Genomic DNA, 13379 nt, shown 5'->3' on the forward strand with positions numbered 1-13379 from the left:
CATTTAAAATAATTTTTGTTTAGTTGCTGCCAACGGCAAAATAAAGTTTGCTTTTACAATGTGCAACGTATTTACTAGTACCTCAGGAACTGGAGTGATAAATTATTTTCCGTTTGAGAGATAATACAGTGTATATTCTACTTTTAAACTCCTTTGAGCTGAATGCTTCATTATGTGTCTTTAATTCTACATGGTAGAGTATAACACAGGATGGATACATTAGCTCAAGTCCCAGAAAGCGAACCACAGTTTAGTGTGGTTCTGCAGCAGAAGTAAAAAACCTGAGCTTTGGCAAACTTTACTGTGAGTGTTTAGGAAGCTAAACATAGTGACCCCAAACTTTGCACTGAAAGTCCAGTGCGTATTCCTGCCTGCCAGTAATATCTTATTGGAATGGTAATACTGGTGCTGAGGAGAGCTGACTGGTGTGTAGCTGTGCAGATACTGCATCTTGTCACTCAGCTGTTTTTGGGAGCCAAATGGGGTAAGTCCCTGGCAGACCTCATAGCATGGTGGTCATACACACACTTTGTGCCTTGTACTCATTACTTGTCCTTCCCTGAGGTGGAAGGTTTTTTGTCCCCTTTCACCACTAGTTTGTTGAAACTCCAAGTAAATCATGAAACTTGCTGCAGAGTTTGTGGCTGAGCCTGGAATCGAATCAGCATCTTTGTGTCTCAGCCTATTGTCCTAGTCACTCTCTGTTCTTTGGTGTCTGACTCAGCTCTCCATTTTTTCCTGATTTTGTGTTCTTCCCCTCCAGCAAACTTCTGCCTCAGCTTCTATTTTCCCTTCTTGCCACTCTCATTATTTGATCTTTAAATATTCACAAAACTCAATGAATGGCAATATAACATTGCGGAAAAAAACTGTTACAGTTGGATGATGCTACATAATTTCATTGCTTATTGTGTTAGAGACTATTTATTCTGTTTTATCAGTTTGTGAATAGGTTACCCTTTTCCAAATACTCAGATGTCTTTTTTTTTTTTTTTTTTTCCCAAGCTAACAATTGATCGTGTAAGTTCAATACTATTTATTTCATTTATTAAAATTAGGCTTCTTTTCAGGGGAAAAGAAGAGGATACCGAGTTCTCTCTGGGTAAATTTATAGACTTTGCCAGTGTGCAGACTCCGAGTCTGGACTGGAAAAAATGTGGAAATGATAAAATGTCATCCAAGACAGAAAAGAAATTGAGGGATTCCTTTTAAGCATGCTCATAAGAAACAAAAAAACCTTCAAAGATGTTCTACCCCCTACATTTTTGGAGGAGGTCGTTATAACCAAAGCCCAAAAACTCCAGTTGTAAACTATTGATGAGACCAATGTTGAAAGCAAAGAGTTTGTTTTGGAGGATGATTTCAGGCTCAAAGGCATTACTCTCAAAGCACACAATGTTACTCGCAAAAGGGAGTATTACGCCTCACTTGACATCATTGCATTGTTTCATGAACTGTGCTTTTGTTTTATCTCCTTGCTGGTATGGGAACATCTCTTCTTTGCAGGTTAAAATTATGACATGTTGGCATTTAGCTGGCATCCTTTTGTTTTCTTCATTTAAAAAACATGGTCTGAGCAGCTTGCTTTGGAGGAACAGCTTGATTTAATGATACTGGTACCAATATTCTACATAAATGTATCAGCAACTTTTATGTGCAGTTTGGTGAGAATTGTCCCAGCTCATTTTTCCATTAGATCCCATTCAGATATCCTTACAGAGTCATATATGGAGCTGTGTGTACATTACGGATAGGAAAGGGAAGGATAGGTTTAACCTCATTTTCTGTAGTCTGGCTTATGGACAACATACTGGGTTTATGACAGTGATATCAATGCTCTATTTTTTCCTTTTCACCCCCCTTTCACTCTCTACATGCAAGTTGGATGTAGGAAACACACTTTTTTGTTTGTAATTTTTCTAGTAATTTTTCCTGTCTATCTTTGATGGGAAGCTGCAATGTTATTGCTTGCCAGCAATAGTAAAATCTTAATGAGGTAATTGAGAAGTCCCCATGGAGAACCTGCCACATGTAAAGAAAATACAGACTAAATGCAGGAAATATGCAGACCAATGCTTTGCTTTATGGATTGTCCTGTCGCACATAGCACAGAACTGTTCATTTAGTCATTTGTATGACTGTTCTCGACAAATGTTTTTCACATAATTATACCTTTCCTAGCAGTTCCTCACAGGAAACTATTATAGGTAGCTGGTTTCATCCAGGCACTTGATCAGAGCAGCCCTGCCTGCTGAGAAAATTGAGGTCCATTTCAGAGATTCATGCCCACCTCTAACCTTAACCGATTAAAACCAATTAAGGATTAAGTTTTGTTTCTACAGTTTTGCAGAAACCTTTTCTTGCTAAAGACTCCACTTTTGGAGTCTATTGCTGAAGGTGAGGGCAGTGAAGGATCAGAAGCTGAAGGTCCCCTCTCTCCTCATCTTTTTGTGGAGGCGCTTTTCCTACTGCTAATTTCTCGACTTTGACAGCAACTGAGCTTTCAGCAAATCAGTGCAGGTTAGCACCCTCAAAACAAGACAACCAAAGCAAACTCGTGCAGCTGTAGTGCTTCAGACAGTCTGAAGAGTGACTTACTTTCTATATCAGGGTTATGCTCACACTGCTGTCTGGCAAAATATGAAGGTAAACGCCCAAAGAGGGGAAGGCAGTGGCCGTGGGGTGAGCTGTAAATACAGCAGTCTGTGAATCAAACCACTCTCTCTCTCCCACCCTTTCTAGAAATCTATCAAGCTGGCAGGCTGCCCTGCTTGAAATAAATGTGGAAAATATTATGTAACTTTGCCCTATGCGCTGCGCTGACAGCACAGGCACTAGGCAGGTTTTAGTTACACTATCTGCTGTGGCTATTTTTGGTGACCGAAGACTTCTCTCTTTAAATTTATGTCTCTATTTCCTCTTCCTCCACCCTTTCATTTTTTTTTTTCTATGGACAACAGAATGCAACTCAACATCTGCAAACAGGAAAACAACATCAGCAAAGCTGGTTTTTGTTTGTGTGTGTGTGTTTTTTTTAATTTTATTTCATTTCTTTTTTCAAAATAGAGAGAAAATACTGCCAAAGGAGGGTTATATTGCCTCTAACTGTAGCCAAGCACTGGAACAGTCTCAGATCCCCTCCCCTGGAGTTATATGCTGTGTCAATACCTCCCTCTGCTGAAAGCTAAGCTCTACATTCTTGCTCTCTTGCTTGACTATGTTTTTCCTGTGACAGCACTTGCATAGATCAGGAGCAATCTGTGATATACAACAGAGCAGCCCGCTTACTACAACACAGCTGCCCTATCAAGATTATACGCTCTGGGGAGTGCATAAACTTAAATTATTTGTCCTTCCCTAGCGTGACTCTTTGCAGGCTAGAATCTGAGATTAGGAAAAGAACATAATTCAGAGTCAGATGACTTTTAAAAATACTGTTTAAGGAACCCCTGTGCTGGAATTCAGCCATTACTAAGGGACATTCTGTTTAAAGACAATTCTATGTGCATATGCCTTGCAACTTCAATTTCTTCCCTTTAGCTTTAGTCACTATATCAGTTTTTATTCCAGAAATAGTAAAATTACAGCATGGTTTGTGATCCATTGTGCTGCATGAACTGCCATGTAAGACTTTAAGTGTTGTGTTACTCAAACAGATTAAATTATCTTAATGGTTGGAAAATCTATGAATCATCTCAGCTACAGCTGGTGTGGTTATTAGGGAGCTCAAAGTCAAGACCTCGGTTTTTCAGAGGCTGCAGGATTAGGGACCCAAGCTGGTCATTTCTCATCTCAGGTCACTATAGGATAAAGATTTTAAAGTGACCAGGACATTTTATTTTTCTCTGTTTCAGGTACCCCAAATTGACACACCAAAAAGGGTAGTGATTTTGTTAGAGATGAATGATTGAACTTAGTGGAGAACTGGACAATTTCAAGATGTCTCGAGTTAAGACACTAATTTTAGTTGAGAACTAGAAACAAAAGGCCTTATTTCATAAAGAGTATTTTCCTCTATGTCTACCCAGCCCTTCAGAAATTTTGAAATTTCTGCCACTTTTGCAGGAAAGGCTAATGCACTGTAAAGCAATAGCTAAGCTGCAGCACTTCACAGATTTTAAAACTAATAATACCTAATACTTCCTCATTATGTTCAGATGCTTCAGAGGCAGTTTACTTTTCCCATTATTTGATGGCAGATGGCAACAACAACTTCACATCAACCTTGTTTTGGAAGAAGTACGAATCAGGTCATTCCTATTAACTTTTTCAACTGCACTTTTTAACGTCTTCAGGGGCTTTCCTAACATTAGAGGTGAGAGGATGAATAAGTCACACAAGCAAATAAATATCTAAGGAAAAACAATAAATTTTGTGTACAGGTAAATTGTCTCGATTGGGTGGGGGTTAAAAGAAAAAAAAAAAACAAACAACACACAAGGCAGGGAATGAGTAGAAGGCAGACAACAGGGTGCAGGAAGGAGCACAGCTATAGGGAATAAAAACACTCATGGAGGGTTATATAAGGAGGAAAAGGAATCATCATCACATGGGTGAAGTTTTCAGGAAGGTGCTATTGTGTGGAGACTTCTGAGGAGACCTGACTTTTTAAAGGATGAAATAAAGGACTGCTTGCCACAAAAAATGATAGTAGGAATTAGGCTTTGGCAGAAGAGAAGGGTGTTGGACCGGAAGTGTGCTATGAGGTTGATGTTTTATGGCTCTTTAGAAGATGGCTTCTCCTAGCAGGAAAAGGCTTGCCCAAGGAAGCGTGGTTTGAGGCATAGCACCCTGTAGGGAAAAAGAGGTGTCAAAGATACCCGTGTATTTCATTGAACATCAGGTTTTGTGTGGAGGTTTGCTTGTTCTTAATTACTGTGCAGAATATTGTATATTTTTTGCCTCATATCTTGGATATTTATAACTGGTAGGAAAATAGTAGCAAAATTACTAGGTATGTAGACAGAAAATCTTGATATGTGTTCACACCTGGCATTTCTTCAAAATATTATAATGTGATGTTTAGAGTTTATTTGGATACTAAGTCCATCATGCACAGGTTTTATTAGATATTGGATATGGATGTGACCTGCTGAGCTGAACCTGGAAAAAAGATGTGCAAAATTACTTGAATGGATATGGAAAAAGGGATTGTTACTGTTTTTTCTGGGCTTAAATGGGTTTTGGATATGCCAGGGTTTCTGGCATTAGGTTGGATGTTGTTATTGCTGAAGAAAAATGCAGATTTATTTTTTAGACTGTGGTGCACAAAGGTGATTTTGACAGAGACATGTAGCTTTAAGTATTGAATGATTAATATAGAAGCATTGCCGAACTCTGTGTTGGCTTGTGCTCTGTGAAAGTTTTAGATGGATAGGTTTAGGAGACAAGAAAGGTCCCATTCTGTGCTTTGGAGTTTACTTAGATACTGCGAGCACTCAGTTGAATGTGTCTTCTAAATAGAGCTAGATTTAGATGGGGAGAGGCAGGCTACAAAATGTGCGTTCTAGTTGTAACAGGACAGTCAGAAACACATCTGTAATGCTGTGGGTATGTAGTTGTTTGCAGTCAGCTGAGTGACAAAATCTAAAGTGGTAACTCAGTGGCAATCTGCTGGCTTTGGGTCTCCACAGCTTGGTTCAATTCTGTGAGCTCTGGAAAGATTCCCCATGCTCTGCAAGACTCTTCAGGGATGAGAGCTAAAATGAGGATGTGAAAGGCTCTGCACTCATAGCATAACTGCACTCAATTTATTTTTATCACTGTTTCAGAAAACAAGAGATATATTTCTGTAGCCTTTTTTGTTCAACACAGTGGCTGTATTCTAAGATGCCTCCTAACGAAGCTATATTTTAAGTATCAAATATCTGAACTAACTGGGCTTACAATGCGTGAAACACATGAATGTGTAAGATACCTAGAGCAGCTTGCTAAGGATACACTTCCCTTGCAAAAACAGTGTCACGTGTTTATGTTGCCCAGCCATTAGAAAGTAAACCAAAAGACTCAAGGAAATGGAACGTGTATCAGAAGAATTATTATCAGTTATGCTAAATACTTAGTGAAATGTGAGACCAGGCAAATCTCAACTGGTTTCAAGTTTTCTTACAGTCGAAACTCGGATCAGGTTCCTCAAGAGTTCAAGAATTTCTGAGCAAACCTAGACTGCTGAATACTTAGAACTTGAATAGCAGCTTTACAATACATGTCCAAAGCACTTGCTATAAACAATAAATTCCCACAGCACTCCTGTGATTTAGAGAAGTTTGATTAGCCTCTTCTTACAATTCAGACCATAGGCAAACAATGAAGCAGATTTATTAAGGGCTTCAGTATGTAATGGTGCAGTTGAATATCTCATTGGGTGACTAACCTCCATAGGTAGGCCCTCTATGTTCCAACCTGTTTTTTAAGGACCGACAAACATTTAAAATTATTGTACTGAACAGGTTATCTTGGTGAAGTCTGGTTTTGATGAGAGCTAGATAAGCCATCTGCAATAAATACTTTATGACATCAATATATGTCTTATTTTTTGGTTTGTAAATGGATTTTTATTTTAGTATACCTGACCATTATCCAGACCATTTGGTGAGATATTGAATGGATATTTGTGGATGAATCAACATTTTCTCTGTAAATACTAGGATTTGAATCCTGGTGCTATTCTTACTATCCCTCAATACAATGACTGCAAAGCCCAGTGACATCTGCATTCTTTAGATGTGAATATTTGGGTGAACACATACTAACATACATCTTCTGCCAATTGTTTATTTTTGGAAAGGGTCCTGTAGAAAAATTATCAAATAGAGTAGTTCATTTGGATGCATATGGGTGTGTGTATGCACACACATCTCCTCTCCCCTTGGTCCCAAAGGAATTATACAATGTACATGTGCAAAAAAGACAGGATGGCCTCTTCATTAAGTAGCTGAACAGGAAACCAGGAGAGTTAACTCCTGTTCCTGACTCTGTGAAACTTTCTGCCTACAAATCTGCAAAATCCACTTAGGAAAACTGAGGCACGTGAAATCTACCAGTAAAACAGGAGACTAGAGTAATTTTACTATTGTATCTGAACACTTCAACTTGGAATGGAAAAAAAAGCATGTGTCTTAAAAATACTATTAAAACTGACTTTGAAGCCTTGAAACACGTGTGCCCAAGTACCGTAAATACTTTAAAGATATACTTCAGGATTATAGTTAGATATTGGCTCAAAACAATGTTGCTTTGACCACTTTTCAACAACAAAAGCAAATTTGGCAATATCAAAAGACAGATCTGTATTTATTCTGTTGATTACTCTTGAAATGTTTGCTTGGAATGTCCCTTTTTGAAGTGGGGGAGATGAAAAATGTTGCTTGTCCTCTGGCTTTTTAGTGATGTCTCAATTTGTGTCAGTCTTAGCATTCTGCCAGTGCAAAATAGTATTCCTTTCTAGAACCATCAGCAAACTGAAACTCCTCTTATCCTTTGTTCTGATTAGTTATATGGACCTGCTTTTACCACCTGTAAATGCTTTGGATACTCTGTTTTGGTTTTAGTGCCAGTACTCTACCATGTCTCTGCTTGTTTCATTGAGCGGGATTATATTCAAACACGTAATTCTAGGAGTGCTAGGACTAGTGAAGCCTGATGCCCTATGATTTTTTCTTGTTAATATGGCTTGGAAAGTTTTTGTGCAGTGTGTGCTCATAAACTTTGTCTCCTTTCTGTGTAGACTCCCAAGTGTCTTGCTATGTGTGAGCTCATTGCTTTTCCATTAAAATGTCTAGTCCGCCTCTTTGCTCTACCTAGCTGCCCACTTTAAATATAAAATGTGGAATCACCTAGGCTAGTTTAGGGAAGCCTGCCTTAAAACAGATGAAGTCAATATAGACCTGTTAGATCTTTGAACGTTTTTTCCTCTTCCTGAGCCATAGGGACAACATACTTTGAAGTTTCTGTATAAATTCTTGAGCGATATTTCAGGAATCCAGTTTCTTCTACTAAAGGATAAATTAAGGCAGCTGCTTAGTGGATGACATCTATTACTAGCTATACCACTTAAATTCTAATTGCAGCCAGATCCACTTCTCTTCTTCCTCTAGCCGTACAATCTGTCACCTTGGCAGTCCTTTAGCAACTAGGACTTCAGGCACCTATTTTTGTGCATCTGTTCCTCTGTCAGCCCAGAGTTCCAGCTCTGGACTGGCCAGCAGCGGGTGCTAGGAGGTGAAGCAATTGGCACCTGCCTATCCAAACACCAGGGCATCCATTCTGTCTGTCCGGAATGAAGACTCTGGGCTGGCTTTGTGTTTATAAACCTTGATTGAAAACTGCACCTGTGCAGCTGCCAAGGTCAGGCTGTCTTTGGGAGAATGTTTTATCACCATGGGCACCTGGCTTGGCGTAAGATTTAGGGACATGTCCTGTTTTCGATGACATGATTCTGGCAGTCTGAGAAGACTTTGTTGCGAGTCATTGGCTTACAAAGTCTAGCCAGGTGACAGCTTTGCTTTTTGACAGCTATCAGGAACTTTGAACAAGGAAGAAAGTCTAAACCCCACCTAGTGCATCAATAACTGGTGTTAATACTTAATAAAAGATAATTACTTTTTTACACTGAATATGCTGCTTCTGAGGGCTTGGGGTTAAGGAGGTTAGAGATTCCTTTCACTGTCATTGTTTCGTAAAGCAACTACCCTACTACTTTCACGGATCAGTATATTTTGACTTGAGGAAGGAGGAATGGCTGGGAAGTCAGAGCAGGTTGCTCAGGGCTTTATCCAGACAGTCAAAATCTCTATGGATGGAGACTGTGCAGACACTTTGGGCAACCCACTTCACTGTCCTCTCCTTGCACCCAGTCTGAACTCCTCTTGTTTCAATTTATGCCCATTGTCTCTCATTGTCCCAACACGTACCACTGTGCATCGCCTTGCTCCATCCCCTCAGCAACCTCCCCATAGGTGCTTAGGAACTGCTGTTGGCCTCCCCCAAAGCCACCTCTTCTCCAGACTAAGCAAGTTTGGGTTTCTCAGCCTTTCCTTGCTGGCCATAGGGGCCATCACAGTTTTATCAGCAGAGAAGAACTTAAGAACAGAGATCTCGAGGGGAAAAAGGTAAAAAGGTTTTGCAAGTAAGACTAGGGTATATGAGAGTAAGACATTATTCTGCTAGTATAACCTCACTCCCACCCTTGAAGAAGTTGAGATTATATGTAAAGAGGGAGTGAGACAGCCAGAGGTAGAAGCTTAATGTGTTGATTGCAGGTGACATGGCAAGAAGCCGGAGCTGCAGAAAGCAGTGCAGCTGGGAAAATACACGTGGCACTTCTGCTTGACAGGATGAAAGGAAAGGTGGGGAAAGCTACAGGTTGGGCACTGTTGTCATTCTTCAGGACTTTGAGCTGAGACCAAGATGACACAATGTGTTGGTCATAGTGATAATCTTCAAGAACTGATATAATTTTTAAGTGGATATTTATGTGTGCTATAGTTCTTTGATCTGTGTTTACTATCCTTAGCTTCACTTATTTAGACTAAAGCTATGTAAATCTACATGTTTTCTCTTGTGTTACCAGTTACTGAACTCCTAAGTATATGCTAGCCTTTTTCCAAATCCTGCAAGTTGGAGTTTCAAAGCACTGACCTAAATTTAAAAGAAGAGACTGCTAAGTATTTCCTGAGGTTGCCTTTCAACTCTTCCTTGACGCATCTCTGCAATGACAGTGTTCTGCTGAATATAGCATGCTTTTTCTTATCCTGCTGTGGTAACATTTTAGTTAGAATGCTCTGCTTTGGAATGACTGGAAGCAGAACAAGTCAATAGGATGCTTAATTGCTATGTTGCATTAATCTGTCTTACAGTATTTTGAGTTGTACTTTACACTAAGCCCGTTTCAGAACAGAACACTTTGCTGCAAGAACTGGCTAATGTAGGGGTTACAAATGTTAAGTTACATGGTATGTTAGAATTTTTTGGGTGGTTTATGGTCCCTTGATATCCATAAAATCACTGCTTGTACTCATGACAGAACTGCTAACATACATAAATAATGTGTGTTCCTTCTTTTTCGCTTCCTGATGGGTAACTGGTGCATTGCCCAAAAGTCCTGCTCCAGCAGAAGCAGTACACTGGAAAATTTAAGTCTTCCTAGTGATTTGGGTAATAAAAATGTCAGTCAGGCTTAGGCAATGATGCAAAAGCTTTTCTATAGAAGCTTGTGTCACAGGATAAATATGAGTGTGCGTTTTAACTCACGCTGTTTCAAAGAGATCCTTCAACTGGGTGAGAGGAATAGCAAGCTACGTTTGGTCTCTACTTATGGATTTGAGCAGGAAAATGATACTTCTATTCCATAGATTTATAGACTGTGTATTTGAAGTAGAAATGCACAAAAACTTCTATAGCTGCTGTAAACGATGGAGGAGAAGTCTGTATTTCAAGCCCCGTTAGAAGATGAGGGTGGAGATATCTAGTAATCTCTTATTATAATGACTGTCTTAACATGTGTGGACAAACAAATGTCCTTTTGGCATACCTGACTGCAAGTACAAAATGTACTCTACATCTAGAGTTTTCATCTATATTATTCAGCACCAGACACAATTGGGACTGAATTTCATTTTGCCCCACCTGTTTTTCCTGAAACCGTGCAATCTGTTTTGTCCCCTGCTGCTTAGTCTCCCATTTGGCTATTATTTCTCTCTGAAAAAAACACATTGGCTCTATAAACTTGCTTACTCCCTTGACTGTAGGATTTTTTTATGTGTGCTCTTGCATCATGATTATTTGTGTATTAGAGCACTCTTGTATTTTCCCTCTTTATGGATGTTTTAGAGAAAACCGCCCAGGAATGTATCTGAGGAAAATAGTTCTCAAGCTTTAACAGGAAACTTCATGACACGCTGGAAGCCAAACTCTATCCAAATTGCTCATCTGAAGCACTAACTGTAAAGGTTTGAAGAAACTTACTGGGCTTTGGATAAGGCTTCTGAATCCTGCATTTTAAATGTCTGTCTTTGAATTAAGTTACTCCACTCTGTCATGCAAAATGAATAGGCATATTGACATGACTCGTGAATTTTATTCCTGTAGTGTAAGAGGTCTGGATCTTTGCTATGTGGTTATGTACTGTGCTTTTTATTCATTTATATAAAAATGTCAGGTATTTTATCCCCTTTCCAAATAGTAATATTGGGACACTGTGGAATGGTATACAAAAGAATTGTCATCTTGATGAATCCATTATAACGATCCCAGAGTCCTCGTCCAAGCGGATCTTTGGGTATGGCAGTCTGCTTTTGGCTTTTGTCATTCATTTTTAGATGGGCAATAGCTATGCTTGCTGGCAGCAGCTTTGCAATCTATAAGCACCCAGCTGCAAATTCATAACCGCTCTTTTAGACAAAGTGAGGATGTCTCGAAAGAGAAATTGGAAGAGGAAGTTAAAAACAAGACAATGTGTCCAGGTATCTTCTTCAGTCTGTCTACATCTAATAGACTCCTTACCCTGTTTCCACTGAAGCTGATGGAAAAATTGTTTTGCTTGATGGAATACATTTGTCTTAATTATATCCTTGTTTTGATGATGTGTTCTGAATTTATTATCACCTACTTCTAGAAATCCCCAAGAGAGTGAGGTTTTGTTGTGCTGTTTGCTGTAAAAATGCGTAAATGAAAGCAAGATCATATCCCAGGCAGCTCAGAATTTTAGCACTGTCATTTGACATGTGGATGAGTTGGGAGGAACAGTTACACCCAATCTCACCTCCCCTTGCCCGATTCTTCTGTTTTTTTGGGGAAAGATTTGAAAGCCTGGAGCAACTGGTAGCTTTGGGCCACATGGGGTGATTTTTTTTTTTTTTAAGTGATGTTTGCAGTAGCACTGGATGAACTAGGCTTTGTAGTAACTTCTAACTTCTCATTGAGTTTATATATGTATATTTTATTTCCCCCACTTACCATTTCTTCTCCTGTCATCCGTGTGTGAACATTTACATGAAACCTTCGCCTTTGTTATATTCTATCATTCATATCACATGGTTGCCACCAACTGGTACAGTTCTTATTTTTATCGGTGTTTTGGCAGATACTGTGCAAGAGCTGCGACGTGCCTACGTGCCTACGTGTGTTCCACCGCTCCTCAAGTGTGACTGGGCCATGAGCAGCACGGTGTAAGCACACGGTGTTTTAACATCAGTCCATTACCTCAGAAGCGTGAAACCGCATACGGAAATCAAATGGGTATCGGGTTCAGAATGTGCCTTCCTGTTTTTCTACCATTTTCTGAGTTGAGCTTAGAGTGTAAACAGACCTGTGTTTTTGTTCCTTTTGCTTAGCACATGCTTCTATGTTGCAGCTTTCTTCATTCAACTATCAGCAGAGAAGCAAGGCTGTTTCCCTTCAGCAACTATATAAATATGATGGGCTTTTGCCCTTGAAACCTGTAGGCCAGCCTCAAGCTCTTTGCTGAGCAAAATTGACTGTGTAGGAGTTTCGTTTGAATAAAAGGTTGTATTTTTTTTATTCTAATGAATGTTTAAAGTACATGTAATTGCTTATTGTCTTGCTCTGGCACTGTAAAATAAAAGAGCCATTTTTCAAATTTTCTTAAACATTCAACCTCAATATTCAAGCAATAAGGAAACAAAGCAGAAAGTCTCTTAAAAACGGATTCTTACTGTGTAACTTGCATTTCTCGAGTAGTTTAAGGTAGAATCGGGCCTGTGGTACTCAGAAAAGTCTGTTGTATCGTTTGCAAATCACTCATTTGGAACCATTTAATTGAAAACAAAATATTTAAAATAATGCATAGCACAGACTTCACCTGTGCTAATTTTCACCATCTCTGGCTTTGTATTCATTGGTATTGGCGAACGTTGATAAGAAAAACGAAGCTAGATTAGTTCATAGTAAAATACCGAGTGCAAAATTTTAATGAAGAAGTTCAGTTTAAAAGCAATTTATATAATGATGTAGGAGATTTGGCATCAGTTGAAATCTTGACCTCCAGACTAGATGCCTTTCTGAAAAATATGCTTAATTTAGTTGGACATTTTTAATTTACAGCAGGGCTTGCTGGGTAAAATTCTTCTCAGTTTATGCAGGACATCAGCCCAAGTGGTCATAGGTTTCTTTGTTTCTGCTTCTTGTGTAACTGCCATTGACTTTCAGGCAGTGGAAAACTGGAGGTCACGTGTATTCTAATGCCATATATATAAACTTGCTGCCAAATAATTGAGCAAAAATAGGGGCAATCAAGATTGCAAAAAGAAGGATTCAGTGCCTGGTAAATGAGATAATGCTCACAGGATGAATTACACCATGCAAAACCATTGTGAGGTAGCTCTTAAACCTAAAATAATTGTTATTTTACATACAATATT

Source organism: Caloenas nicobarica, chromosome 3, assembly GCF_036013445.1.
Source record: "Caloenas nicobarica isolate bCalNic1 chromosome 3, bCalNic1.hap1, whole genome shotgun sequence".
Taxonomy (NCBI): Eukaryota; Metazoa; Chordata; class Aves; order Columbiformes; family Columbidae; genus Caloenas; species Caloenas nicobarica.